The following is a 786-nucleotide window of genomic DNA, read 5'->3' as shown; positions in this document are numbered from 1 at the left end:
TCTTTCAAGTGGAAAAATAATACTACCTTCTAAATAGTTTCTGAACTTTTATGATTGTTTAACGCGTACTTCAGTTGACAATATTTCTTAAGCAACCTGCTTTTATCAGGCATTTTTAAAGTGTGTTACCTGTTTCTCTCATAATTTATTAGGATTCAGGACTACATTATAATGTGAATATCAACTGGAATCTTGCAACATGGTGGCCCTCAGTTTTTTTGATTAATTACAATGTTAAGTTTAAGTGCTCAAAAATAGATACAAAAATAAACACAAACTACTCCTAAGCATTGAACTTGCATGGTGGAAATAGAAGCATATAGGAGTGTTGCAGAGTATCTTACTTAGCCAGGAAGATTCAACATGCTGAGTGGATCATCATGTTTTCCAGGAAGGATTAAGAACATTACTGACTAAATTATGAGATCAGTTAAGACAGATCCTTCTCACTATGATACACTTTAAATTAAAATTTCTAAGGTATTCATGTCTGTTTTTTTTTCAGTTAAGACTGATTTCATTCTATTTTGATGTTTCAAGTAAAAAGATTTAAGGTACATACATATGGTTTTGTTTTTTATGGTTTATTGCTTTAGTTACTATTTCGCTAGTTCAGATAAAGTAGAATATGAGGCCTTTTGTACACCACCAGGAAAAATGTTTTACTTTTATTATTAACTAAAATAAGGATGGAGGAAATGCTTTTGCATATCTACTAATGTTGGGATCTATGCTCCCCAACGTTGTGATCATTTAAGTTGCAACATCTAATTCAACAAACTGGCA

Source organism: Hipposideros armiger, unplaced genomic scaffold (genome assembly GCF_001890085.2).
Source record: "Hipposideros armiger isolate ML-2016 unplaced genomic scaffold, ASM189008v1 scaffold_1194, whole genome shotgun sequence".
NCBI lineage: Eukaryota > Metazoa > Chordata > Mammalia > Chiroptera > Hipposideridae > Hipposideros > Hipposideros armiger.
The sequence above is the reverse complement of the archived record's forward strand: the minus strand, read 5'-3'. Positions refer to the sequence as shown.